The sequence below is a fragment of the Ranitomeya imitator genome, chromosome 5, assembly GCF_032444005.1.
Source record: "Ranitomeya imitator isolate aRanImi1 chromosome 5, aRanImi1.pri, whole genome shotgun sequence".
NCBI classification, from domain to species: Eukaryota; Metazoa; Chordata; class Amphibia; order Anura; family Dendrobatidae; genus Ranitomeya; species Ranitomeya imitator.
Window position 1 is genome coordinate 342,391,935 of NC_091286.1, and position 12,762 is coordinate 342,404,696.

The window sequence follows — 12,762 nt, forward strand, 5'->3', positions numbered from 1 at the left end:
GCGGTTATTAAAATCTGACCATGTAAATATGTTACTAGAACAAAGCATGCTACAAAGATATAGAACTATAACCGAGCTTACTATGTAGATATGGCATCTGAATCAAACTTGCTGCATAGATATAGCATCTGAACCAAGCTTTCTAAATTGATACGGCATTTGAATAAATATTGCTACATGGATGCGATAGAAACATCAAGCTCATTACATAGGTGCAGTACCAGTACCAAGGTTATTACATACAACAGGTGAAATAAGTATTGAACACATCACTAATTTTCTAAGTAAATCTATTTCTAAAGGTGCTATTGACATGAAATTGTCACCAGATGCCACTAACAACCCATACAATCTACACAGGCAAAGCAATTAAACTATAGATGTCCATAAATATGTGTAATAATGATAAATGACACCAGAAAAAGGATTGAACACGCTTTACTTACACTTATTTAATACTTTTAACAAAAGTCTTTGTTGGTGATGATAGCTTCAAGATGCCTGTTGTAAGGAGAAACTAGCCACATGCATTGCTCAGTTGTGTTTTTTCCTATTCTTCCATGGGTTCCTTCTATCAACTCTGAACTTTAGTTCCTTCCATAATTTTTTTATTGCATTTAGGTCAGGTGATTGGCTGCTCCATTCTAACAGCTTTATTTTCTTTCTCTGAAAGCAATTGAGAGTTTCTTTGACTGTGTGCTTGCAATCATTGTCTTGTTGAAATGCCCACCCTCGCTTCATCTTCATCCTGGTAGATGGCAGCAGACTTTTATCAAGAATGTCTTCGTACATTTGTCCATTCATCCTTCCTTCAAACATATGAAGTTTGCCAGGTCTGTATGCAGTTTTCAGGCAACATCATGATGTTCCCACCTCCAACCTTCACTGTTGGTGTGGTGTTTTTGGGGTGATATATAGTGCCTTTTGGCCTCAAAACATAGAGTGTATTATGGCATCCAAAGAGTTAAATTTTGGTCTCATCTGTGCAGACTATATTCTCCTAGTATTTAACAGGCTCGTCAAAATGTTGTTGAGCAAACTTTACATGCACTTGAACATACTTTTTGTTCAGCAGTGGAGTCTTGCACGGTGAGCGTGCATACACGCTATTGAGGTTGAAAGCATTACTTATTGTTTTCTTTGAAACAATTTTACATGCTGATTCCAAGTCTTCCTGTAGCTTTCCACATGTGGTCCTTGGTTCTGGGACAACTCTACTGATAATTCTTTAAAGGGAACCTGTCACCCCCAAAATCGAAGGTCAGCGTAGCCCACCGGCATCAGGGGCTTATCTACAGCATTCTGTAATGCTGTAGATAAGCCCCCGATGTATCCTGAAAGAGGAGAAAAAGAGGTTAGATTATACACACCTGGGCGGGTCGGGGGGGGCAGTCTGATCCGATGGGCGTTGTGGTCCGGTCCGGGGCCTGCCATCTTCATACGATGACGTCCTCTTCTTGTCTTCACGCTGCGGCTCCGGCGTACTTTGTCTGCCCTGTTGAGGGCAGAGCAAAGTACTGCAGTGCGTAGGCGCCGAGCCTCTCTGACCTTTCCCTGCGCCTGCACACTGCAGTACTTTGCTTTGGGTGAGTATAATCTAACCTCTTTTTCTCATCTTTCAGGATACATCGGTGGGCTTATCTACAGCATTACAGAATGCTGTAGATAAGCCCCTGATACCGGTGGGCTTAGCTCATCTTTGATTTTGGAGGTGACAGGTTCCCTTTAAACTCCCCTGTTTAAAATCTTGCGGGAAGCACCTTATCATGGCCAGTTTATGGTGAAAATGATGTTCTTTCCACTTCTGAATTATGGTCCCGACAGTGCTCGCTGGAGCCTTCAGTAGTTTAGAAATTCTTCTGTAGCCAATGCTATCAGTATATTTTGCATCAATAATGTTGCGACGGTCTTACTTGTTTAACCCATCACGAGATGTTTCATTTTTGGAATACTGGTAATGAGACACCTTTTTTATAGGCTATCAGTTGAACCGGCTGATATTATTTTTCAGTAAGTGGCAGGATTGCTTTCTTCTAATTACTGATACATTTCAGCCGGTGTCATGACTTTCCATGGCTTCTTGCATCTCTCTTCCTGTAGAACAAGGGTGGGGAACCTCAGGCCCCAGGGCCATATACGGCCCTCAATGACCTTTTTCATCAGGCCCCTGGGCAGATTCTCAGGGACCGCTTTCTTGTGCAGGGAGGTGTATTTTGATTACAACCAGCTCATTAATTGTTTCTTGCTCTGTTAACACACACACACACAGTGCTCACTACTGAACACTGAAGGGCATGCAGTGAAAGATTACATCCTGAAATCAGTGCCAGAGTCATGATGCACTTTGTGGACGGAGTTTGTACGGCCCCCAAAGGATGGTGTAAATATCCAAATGGCCCTTGGCAGAAGAAAGATTCCCCACCCCTGATGTAGAAGAAAGATCCAGCATCAAGGTCGTCCATAAAATTTCAAATTTCATTTGTGGAAAAATCCCAAAAGAACTAATCGCAACCGCACACTACCACCACCACATAAAAAAAATTTAAAATACAAGGCAAACTCGTTTTGAATGTGTCCTTAATCATTGCACATTCAAAATTGAACAGACAGGGTGTTATGTGATATTCTGACACATTTTCGCTTGCAACCAATCACAACTCTGCTAAATCAGCAGGTGAATATTCATGTGAAATTATCTACTATATAATTGTCTAAGGGTCACTTCCGTCTTTCTGTCTGTCCCGGATATTCATTGGTCGCGGCCTCTGTCTGTCATGGAATCCAAGTCGCTGATTGGTCGTGGCAAAATGCCCACGACCATTGCCACGACCAATCAGCGACGGGCGCAGTCCGGCGGCAACATGGCCGCTCCTTCCTCCCCACAATCAGTGCCCGCTCCATACTCCCCTCCAGTCAGCGCTCAGACCGGGTTAATGGCAGCGCTAATGGACCGCGTTATGCAGTGGTGTAACGCACTCCATTAACGCTGCTACTGTATTAATCCTGTGTGACCAACTTTTTTACTATTGATGCTGCCTATGCAGCATCAATAGTAAAAAGATCTAATGTTAAAAATAATAAAAAAATAAAAAATCATCATATACTCACCCTCCGGCGCCTTTCCTGCTCCTCGCGACGATCTGGTGACCAGTCCATGCATTCCGATCTCGCGAGATGATGACGTAGCGGTGTCGCGAGACCGCTATGTTATCATCTCGCGAGACCGCAATGCACTCTTGAGACCGGAGCGCGCGAGGAGCGTCGGTAAACGCTTCCTGGATCCAGGGGCCAAGGGAAGGTGAGTATACAACTATTTTTTATTTGAATTCTTTTTTTAAACAGGGATATGATGCCCACATTGCTATACTACATACTACGCGGGCTGTGCAATATACTACGTGGGCTGTGCAATGTACTACGCGGGCTGTGCAATGTACTACGCGGGCTGTGCAATGTACTACGCGGGCTGTGCAATGTACTACGCGGGCTGTGCAATGTACTACGCGGGCTGTGCGATGTACTACGCGGGCTGTGCGATGTACTACGCGGGCTGTGCGATGTACTACGCGGGCTGTGCTATGTACTACGCGGGCTGTGCAATGTACTACGCGGGCTGTGCGATGTACTACGCGGGCTGTGCGATGTACTACGCGGGCTGTGCGATGTACTACGCGGGCTGTGCGATGTACTACGCGGGCTGCGCGATATGCTACGCGGGCTGCGCGATATGCTACGCAGGCTGCGCGATATGCTACGCGCGCTGCGCGATATGCTACGCGCGCTGCGCGATATATTACGCGGGCTGGGCAATATACTACGTGGACGTGTGTGTGTGTGTGTGTGTGTGTATGTATGTGTGTGTATATATATATATATGTGTGTGTGTGTATATATATATATATATATATATACTAGCTATTGAACCCGTTCTACGCCCGGGTGGCGAGCATTTATATTGGTATATGGTCTCCATCCTGTCATGTGCTGCTCCATCCTGCGTCCCCATTCCGTCATGTGCTGCTCCCATCCTGCGTCCCCATCCTGTCATGCGCTGCTCCCATCCTGCACCCCCATCCTGTCATGCGCTGCTCCCGTCCTGCGCCCCCATCCTGTCATGTGCTGCTCCATCCTGCGTCTCCATCCTGTCATGCACTGCTCCCATCCTGCGTCCCCATCCTGTCATGCGCTGCTCCCATCCTGCGTCCCCATCCTGTCATGCGCTGCTCCATCCTGCGTCCCCATTCTGACATGGGCTGCTCCCATCCTGCCACACTCAGCTCTGCTACTTCTGCCACACTCTGCTCTGCTACTTCCGCCACACTCTGCTCTGCTACATCTGCCACACTCTGCTCTGCTACATCTGCCACACTCTCCTCTGCTACGTTTGCCACACTCTGCTCTGCTACATCTGCCACACTCTGCTCTGCTACATCTGCCACACTCTGCTCTGCTACATCTGCCACACTCTGCTCTGACCCGCTCAGCCCCACTGCCTCTGACCCGCTCGGCCCCGCTGCCTCTGACCCGCTCGGCCCCGCTGCCTCTGACCCGCTCGGCCCCGCTGCCTCTAACCCGCTCGGCGCCGAGTGCTGGGGGGCCTAAGCAGGCAGGGACACCGGCGCGCTGTGGGGGTCAGGTGCCGGTATCGCCGCCAGCTCAGGCCCCCCAGCACTTACTATATTCACCTGTCCTCCGTTCCACCGCTGTGTGCCGCCATCTTCCCGATCCTTTGGCTGTGACTGGTCAGTCAGAGGTCGGCGCCGGCGCGCATTAAGCGCGTCATCGCGCCCTCTGAACTGAAGGTCACAGGCCGAGGACCAGGAAGATGGCGGCGCACAGCAGTGGAACGGAGGACAGGTGAATATAGCCGATACTCACCCTCCTGGCGGTCCCTGCTTCTCTGTTGGAGATCGCGGTGTGCGTTCAGTGTTAACGCATACCGCGATCTCCTGGGAGCGTCACTCTGTGAGGCCCAGACTGCGCCGGCGCTTGCGCAGTCTATAAAGGCTTCGGACAGAGTGACGCTCCCAGCGTTATATTATTTATATATATATATATATATATATATATATATATATATATATATATATATATATACAGTATATATATATATATATATATATATACAGTATATATATATATATACTAGATTGTGGCCCGATTCTAACGCATCGGGTATTCTAGAACAGAGGTCCCCAACTCCAGTCCTCAAGGCCCACCAACAGGTCATGTTTTCAGGATTTCCTTAGTCTTGCCCAGGTAATAATTGCATCACCTGTGCAATGCAAAGGAAATCCTGAAAACATGACCTGTTGGTGGGCCTTGAGGACTGGAGTTGGGGACCTCTGTTCTAGAATATGCATGTCCCCGTAGTATATGGGCAATGATGATTCCAGAATTCGCGGCACACTGTGCCCGTCGCTGATTGGTCGAGGCAACCTTTATGACATCATCGTCACCATGGCAACCATTATGACATCATCGTCGTTGTGCCCGTTGCTGATTGTTCGAGGCCTGGCGGCCTCGACCAATCAGAGACGCGGGATATCTACGTCCTTTATGACATCGTCGCTGTGCTCGTCGCTGATTGGTCGAGGCCTGGCGGCCTCGACCAATCAGAGACACGGGATTTCTGCCTCGATGCTGTGCCGGTCTCTGATTGGTCGAGGCCGCCAGGCCTCGACCAATCAGAGAGCCGGGATTTCCAGGACAGACAGACAGACAGACAGACAGACAGACAGACAGACAGACAGACAGACAGACAGACGGAAAAACCCTTAGACAATTATATATATATATATATATATATATATATATATATATACAGTATATGTACAGTATATGTATATATATGTATGTGTGTGTATATATGTATGTATTTTGACATGAGAAAGCAAAACATTGAAATATTCATAATGATATATAAGGTTTTGTCTAATCTTAATACCTAAAGGTACCTTCACACATAACGATATTGTTAACGATATCGTTGCTTTTTGTGACGTAGCAACGATATCGTTAATGAAATCGTTATGTGTGACAGCGACCAACGATCAGGCCCCTGCTGGGAGATCGTTGGTCGCTGAATAAAGTCCAGAACTTTATTTCGTCGCTGGATCTCCCGCTGACATCGCTGAATCGGCGTGTGTGACACCGATCCAGCGATGTCTTCACTGGTAACCAGGGTAAACATCGGGTAACTAAGCGCAGGGCCGCGCTTAGTAACCCGATGTTTACCCTGGTTACCATCCTAAAAGTAAAAAAAAACAAACACTACATACTTACCTACCGCTGTCTGTCCTCCAGCGCTGTGCTCTGCACTCCTCCTGTACTGGCTGTGAGCGTCGGTCAGCCGGAAAGCAGAGCGGTGACGTCACCGCTCTGCTTTCCGGCCGCTGTGCTCACACAGACAGTACAGGAGGAGAGCAGAGCACAGCGCTGGAGGACAGACGGCTGTAGGTAAGTATGTACTGTTTGTTTTTTTTTTGCTTTTAGGATGGTAACCAGGGTAAACATCGGGTTACTAAGCGCGGCCCTGCGCTTAGTTACCCGATGTTTACCCTGGTTACCGACATCGTTGGTCGCTGGAGAGCGGTCTGTGTGACAGCTCTCCAGCGACCAAACAGCGACGCTGCAGCGATCCGGATCGTTGTCGGTATCGCTGCAGCGTCGCTAATGTGAAGGTACCTTAAAGGTAATTTAGTTTTCACAATTTACATACACCATGTTTCACGGTCAATCAATGTGCCCTTATGATCTTCTCCCCTAAGTGGTTGTTTAATCTTTTCAAGCTCTTTTTTCATGTGTTCAATACTTTTCCTCTGTGTCCTTTCTCATTATTACACATAACATAATTTATGGAAGTCTATAGTTTGATTTCTGTGTGGATTGGATGGGATGTTACAGACATCTGGTGAGAATTTCATGTCAATACCAGCTTTAGAAAAATATTTACCGTACTTTGAAAATTGCTGACATGTTCAATATGTATTTCATCCGCTGTAGATGCAGTGCTAGTACCAAGTATACTACATAGATTCAGTACCAGGAGCAATCTTTTGACATGGATACTGTAACAGAATAAAACTTACTATGCAGATAGAATAACAAAAACAAGCTCAATGCAAAGATATTTGAAAAATGTTGGAAAAACAAAGTGTGTTGCTTAAAAATGTCATGTTGTCCATATAGATGCACCGTATGCATCAGGTAGCAAAAGTCGTATTGACAAATAGTTACATAGCATGACCTCTTGCACACCGCAACAACTTTTTTGAATATTTTTAACTTTATTATTTTATTGCTCCCATCCAAAAAAATAGAATCAAAAGTATACATTAGTTATTTAGGAGTTAATGTAAGTGCAGACACTGCTGGAACGTCACCTGCACCGAAGGGGAGTATAGCTGCTTTTATTTTACTTGAGAGAAACATAGTGTTCGAGAAGAGTTTAGCTGAATGGTGCAAAACCCATTTAAGCACAACTTGTACAATGTAAACCGTGAAGAACTCAACCTTATCAGATGACCACAAAGGCAACCAGGGGACAAGACTGACAACAATGGGTTCTGGAATGCTTCCTGCTAGGAAGCGCCACTGCAGTAACCATGTGACCTCAAAATTTAGTCTAGGCAGTCTTAGGCCATTCAGGTGGACAGTTTAGGTAGTCATAGGCTTCCTGAGAGCCTAAGGCCCCTGGCAATCAATAATGTTATAATTCTGTTTTACAGCCCTAAACATTTACTGAGGAATAAGCCCAGGGTGCACAAGCCTTCCAGAAGCCATCTGCTTCTGACAAGAATAGCGGTATGGGGGTCACTGTACACATTTTTTGACATCAGAGTCGGATGGTCGGTATGTGAATATATACATTTTGTGGTGAAAGATTCCCTTTAACAGAGGAAGGAGTGGTCAGTGAAGTGAGTACAGGATTCTGAAGGATTAGCATTTCAATCAGAGGCCGATAAATCTGCTGTAAGGATCTATCTCCGTGCCCTAGAGCACTGTGTGCAGAATTATTAGGCAAGTTGTATTTTAGAGGATTATTTTTATTATTGATCAACAACTATGTTCTCAATCAACCCAAAAGGCTCATAAATATCAAAGATTAATATTTTTGGAAGTTGGAGTGGGTTTTTTTTAGATTTGGCTATCTTAGGAGGATATCGGTTTGTGCAGGTAACTATTACTGTGTAGAATTATTAGGTGACTTAATAAAAAAAACAAATACAGGTCCTTCTCAAAAAATTAGCATATAGTGTTAAATTTCATTATTTACCATAATGTAATGATTACAATTAAACTTTCATATATTATAGATTCATTATCCACCAACTGAAATTTGTCAGGTCTTTTATTGTTTTAATACTGATGATTTTGGCATACAACTCCTGATAACCCAAAAAACCTGTCTCAATAAATTAGCATATCAAGAAAAGGTTCTCTAAACGACCTATTACCCTAATCTTCTGAATCAACTAATTAACTCTAAACACATGCAAAAGATACCTGAGGCTTTTATAAACTCCCTGCCTGGTTCATTACTCAAAACCCCCATCATGGGTAAGACTAGCGACCTGACAGATGTCAAGAAGGCCATCATTGACACCCTCAAGCAAGAGGGTAAGACCCAGAAAGAAATTTCTCAACAAATAGGCTGTTCCCAGAGTGCTGTATCAAGGCACCTCAATGGTAAGTCTGTTGGAAGGAAACAATGTGGCAGAAAACGCTGTACAACGAGAAGAGGAGACCGGACCCTGAGGAAGATTGTGGAGAAGGACCGATTCCAGACCTTGGGGAACCTGAGGAAGCAGTGGACTGAGTCTGGTGTGGAAACATCCAGAGCCACCGTGCACAGGCGTGTGCAGGAAATGGGCTACAGGTGCCGCATTCCCCAGGTAAAGCCACTTTTGAGCTACAGAGAAGCAGCACTGGACTGTTGCTAAGTGGTCCCAAGTACTTTTTTCTGATGAAAGCAAATTTTGCATGTCATTCGGAAATCAAGGTGCCAGAGTCTGGAGGAAGACTGGGGAGAAGGAAATGCCAAAATGCCTGAAGTCCAGTGTCAAGTACCCACAGTCAGTGATGGTGTGGGGTGCCATGTCAGCTGCTGGTGTTGGTCCACTGTGTTTCATCAAGGGCAGGGTCAATGCAGCTAGCTATCAGGAGATTTTGGAGCACTTCATGCTTCCATCGGCTGAAATGCTTTATGGAGATGAAGATTTCATTTTTCAGCACGACCTGGCACCTGCTCACAGTGCCAAAACCACTGGTAAATGGTTTACTGACCATGGTATTACTGTGCTCAATTGGCCTGCCAACTCTCCTGACCTGAACCCCATAGAGAATCTGTGGGATATTGTGAAGAGAAAGTTGAGAGACGCAAGACCCAACACTCTGGATGAGCTTAAGGCCGCTATTGAAGCATCCTGGGCCTCCATAACATCTCAGCAGTGTCACAGGCTGATTGCCTCCATGCCACGCCGCATTGAAGCAGTCATTTCTGCCAAAGGATTCCCGACCAAGTATTGAGTGCATAACTGAACATTATTATTTGTTGGTTTTTTTGTTTGTTATTAAAAAACACTTTTATTTGATTGGATGGGTGAAATATGCTAATTTATTGAGACAGGTTTTTTGGGTTATCAGGAGTTGTATGCCAAAATCATCAGTATTAAAACAATAAAAGACCTGACAAATTTCAGTTGGTGGATAATGAATCTATAATATATGAAAGTTTAATTGTAATCATTACATTATGGTAAATAATGAAATTTAACACTATATGCTAATTTTTTGAGAAGGACCTGTATATTCCCATCTCACTTGTGTATTTTCACCAGGTAAACCAATATAATTGCACAAAATTTAGAAATAAACATTTCTAACATGCAAAAACAAACCCCCCCAAAATTAGTGACCAATATATCCACCTTTCTTTATGATGACACTAACAGCCTTCCATCCATAGATTCTGTCAGTTGCTTGATCTGTTTACGATCAACAATGCGTGCAGCAGCCACCACAGCCTCCCAGACACTGTTCCGAGAGGTGGACTGTTTTCCCTACCTGTAGATCTCACATTTTATGAGGGCCCACAGGTTCTCTATGGGGTTCAGGTCAGGTGCAAAAGGGGGCCATGTCATTATTTTTTCTTCTTTGAGACCTTTACTGGCCAGCCACGTTGTGGAGTAGTTGGAGGCATGTGATGGAGCATTGTCCTGCATGAAAATCATGTTTTTCTTGAACGATACCGACTTCTTCCTGTACCACTGCTTGAAGAAGTTGTCTTCCAGAAACTGGCAGTAGGTCTGGGAGTTGAGCTTCACTCCATCCTCAACCTGAAAAGGTCGCACAAGTTCATCTTTGATGATACCAGCCCATACCAGTACCCGACTTCCACCTTGCTGGCGTCTGAGTCGGAGTGGAGCTCTCTGCCCTTTACTGATCCAGCCTCTGGCCCGTCCATCTGGCCCATCAAGAGTCACTCTCATTTCATCAGTCCATAAAACCTTTGAAAAGTCAGTCTTAAGGTATTTCTTGAACAAAAAACAATAAATGTGTTGTACATATGAAAGACAAAAACAAAACAGAAACAAAAGTATATACATCACGGAGACACAGGTCATAAAATGAGGAGAGAGAACAATGACCCTGGAGGACATTCAACTTGCGTGGATACAGGTGTATATATATATATATATACATACATAATTCTTTAAATCATAGGCTGCAAGTTCTAACATGGAAAAGCCGTTGGTACGCTGAGGACATAGGTCCAAGAGGGAGTGTGAGAGGACTACTTTGTGGAACACGAGCGGTGAAGTGATATGCCGAGGGGAGAGTTGGTGTACAGTGAACACATACCTAGGTATAATTGTATACTTGTATGGCCCCAAAAACAATAGACTACTCGGATTTGCATCTAGAGATGAGAAAACGGGGTTACGGTCACAGACACTAATGGTGCCGAGTGTGTGTGGAGCTAAATAAGGCTACCTACCAATCAGACATGCTGGAAAAAAAGCAACAAGCCGGGAAGAAACAGAACCAGGCTGGTCTGTGGAGTAATGGTGAAATAATAATGGAAATGTAAGACAAGATGCTATTATGTGTACATGGAGAGTAATAAGGAGGGGTACATACCAACTGACGGTGAGTCAGAATAATGGGTGGCGCTGAGGCTCAAAAGAGCTGTCTGTAGGAGGAGGGTAAAAATCTATTGTTAATGTACTACTACAGAGACCATGTAAATTGTACCGCCATAAGTTGCAGAGTGACGCTGAGAGACTTACCAGTACGCCAGGACACTAGGGATAAATGCGGTATCCACCGCTAATAGAGTGTGTGCAGGGATTGCCGGCATGGCCCTTTATATAGTGGGGCAGAGCACATAGTGTGCTGTGTGAGCTGGCAAGACACAGGAAGGGGTGGGGCGGTGATGACATGGGAGTCAGCTGACTAATGGGGGCGGTGATCTGAGCGCTCCACTGACAAAAAAAAAAAAAATATAAGAGGTGTATTCCAGCTGCTGGGATGAGGTGTTAGCTGACCGCAGAGGGCGGTGATGTGAGCGTTCCACAAATGGAGGTGCATTCCAGTTGAGAGGAGCAGTGAATAGCCGTGCATTAGTGGTGGCCGAAAGGTGTCACAAAACGGCAGTGGAGAAGTGAAGTCAGAGTGGGCGATTCTGTGAAAAAGAGCAAAGATAATTACTATGCTATATTGAACACATTAAGCAGCAGACATGATAACTACATTGGAATATACCAAACGTGCAATATTGATACCGATATAGATGCAAACCAAGGGGTTATACAGGTAAAAAAACTGGGTTATATTACAGACCTGGAGAATAGGAATAACAATAATTATTGTTAGCAAAAACTCACAGTGAGTTGCGGGGGTGAAAAGGACAACCCCTTAATTATGGGATATACAAGACCCAAAGATACTATACCATAGCATAATGGTTGCATGATAAAAAAAGGTGCACTTAGGTATAAACCTGATGAAAGAAACCATATGGGGCCACTAAAGATAGAGGTACTCCTGTCAAGGAAACAGAACTGCAGGTTATAAATAATATGATAACAAAATGTAGAATCATAAGGCAACAATAGCACATTGATGTTACAGATGATCAGAAATTGGATTTTTAATTTCAAATGAAGGACATTAGTTCGTAATCCCTGTTGAGACCTTTGGGACTTAAGGTGTTAAGCTCGTGTATCCAATAAGCCTCCCTACGCTTCAGTATAGTAACTCTGTCTCCCCCGCGGCGAGGTGGTGTGACCTGTTCGATTATTTGAAATCTGAGTTGGGACAGGTTGTGGCCTTTCTCTATAAAATGAGACGGTAATGGGAGCATGAGATTTTTGCACCGAATGGTGGACTTATGTTTAGATATACGTGATTTTACTGACTGAGTGGTCTCGCCCACATATAAAAGACCACAGGGGCATTTGATCAAATAGACTGCGTAATTAGTATCACAGGTAAAAAAGTTGTTGATTGGGTATCTCTTTCCTGTGTGTGGGTGATGTATGGTATTGCCCCGCAGTACGTTGTTGCACTGATTGCAACTCAGGCACGGGAAGGTACCCGTTTTGGGGTTGGCTAGAAAACGCTGAGTTGGGCCAGAGTGTGTGGGGCCAATGTCTGCACGGACTAGGTTATCCTTGATATTACGCGGTCTTTTAAAGCATGGGAGAAAAGGATGTTGAAATTCTTGGATCGTGGGGTATGCTTCTTGAAGAATAT

The 12,762-nt window shown here is 44.7% G+C and overlaps 1 protein-coding gene across 2 annotated transcripts in view; it reads left to right on the plus strand.

Moving 5' to 3' along the window:
• Positions 1-12,762, plus strand: part of CEP162 (centrosomal protein 162) — a 256,920-nt gene that overhangs the window by 221,557 nt on the left and 22,601 nt on the right. The window contains exon 23 of one of the 2 annotated variants that reach the window (XR_011312415.1): positions 7,731-7,806. The exons of the other annotated variant lie outside the window; for it this stretch is intronic. The gene's annotated coding sequence lies outside the window, so the exon portion shown is untranslated. The remainder of the gene's footprint in view (positions 1-7,730; positions 7,807-12,762) is intronic. 2 annotated transcript variants of the gene reach the window in all.